This window comes from Acyrthosiphon pisum, chromosome A2 (genome assembly GCF_005508785.2).
Source record: "Acyrthosiphon pisum isolate AL4f chromosome A2, pea_aphid_22Mar2018_4r6ur, whole genome shotgun sequence".
Lineage (NCBI taxonomy): Eukaryota > Metazoa > Arthropoda > Insecta > Hemiptera > Aphididae > Acyrthosiphon > Acyrthosiphon pisum.
Window position 1 is genome coordinate 49,856,918 of NC_042495.1, and position 1,580 is coordinate 49,858,497.

The window sequence follows — 1,580 nt, forward strand, 5'->3', positions numbered from 1 at the left end:
GATAATAAAAAATTCAAATTCAAATTCTCGTCAGTTTCATAAAAATTTGGTAAATTGTCCAGTCGTCTTATTTTTTCAGAAATCTACAAATAATTTTATTAAAATTTAAAACTTTTTATTTAAACTATTTTTGATTTGTTTTTTTAAAAAAACTTTACCTTACCTTACCCTATACTGAACTATTATAAGTTGAAACATGCATTTCTCCCAAAATTTTATTATTGTATAACAATCAAGTCGGTATTCTTATTTTGTTATTGACTGCAAGCCTAAAAATACTTTCCGTAGTCATATTATAGCGTAATGATCGCGATCTACTAATTAAATGGTTTTTTAGTTACCGCCGACGACGACGGTCAAATAAGCCGTCACGATAGTCACAACCAACAAAAGCCCGACATAACCATAGATAATTCCTGTATAATCTAACAAAAAAAGCGAAAACACAAATAAATACATAAAATTGTATTGAAAATGACGACAATCAACAAAATTGCAATAAAATTGAAAAAAGGTCAAAAATTGCAAAAAGTTGCACTTAAAATTTTAGATTCTGAGTGGAACGATGAATGTATTGATTTTACAATGATGTGTGTTTTTTTATTTTTTTATTTTTTTATTTTTTTATTTTTTTATTTTTTTATTTTTTTTGTGTCTGTGTACACGATAAGTAGTCGAAATAATGCTACGATTTTCAACTTCAGTATCTTGTTCGATCAGAAAGTGAATATCGTTGGTGCATTGGGGAGGTCAAAATTTAAATTTCCCAGTAGTTTTCAAAAGCGCCGGGAAAAACAAAAGAAAAATTAAGGAAAAACGGGAATTTTTACGCAAAATCTGTTTTCGAGAAAATCGATTTTGGTTTTTGGTGTAACTTTAAAAAAAATGACCGTGGATGCATGAAATTTTGACTGAATGTTTACATTTCTATTTTCTATACACGATAAAATTTTCAAAATATTTTGACTTATTTTGAGCTCTTTACGGACATTGTCAGTTTTCATTTTTTTTTAGTTTTTTTTCTAAAAATATCAATAAAATTTTATTTGTTGGATAAAAAAGCTTGAAAATTTAATAGAAGGCTCCTAGTATATTGTTTCAAAGGCAGATGAAAAATATTAAAAATCGTTAGTCACAGTTTTTTTTTATAAGCATTTAAAGTTCAAAAAATGACAAAATATGGAAAAATCACGAAAATTTGCAAATTATTTCGAGTTATAAATTCATAAAAATTTTTCTTTTTAAATCTAAGATATGAAAATGTAATACAAGATTCCTTATAATATTATCTACCTTTATCAAACAAAAAATATCTATAAGAAACTCAAATTAAATTTTTATGGGCGTTTGAAATTCATATTTTTACAACATTTGATATTCACTCGATTTCTTACGTAACAATTTTCTTATTTTGTTGTCATTAAAAAACGAGTGACTGTAGAAACTTGAAAATTTCACTGAATGTTAATATTAGCATTTTATATATACGATAAAATTTTTAAAATAATTTGACTCTTTTTGAGCTGTTTACGGACATTTTCAGTTTTCAATTTTTTTAGTTTTTTTTTTCTATAAATATC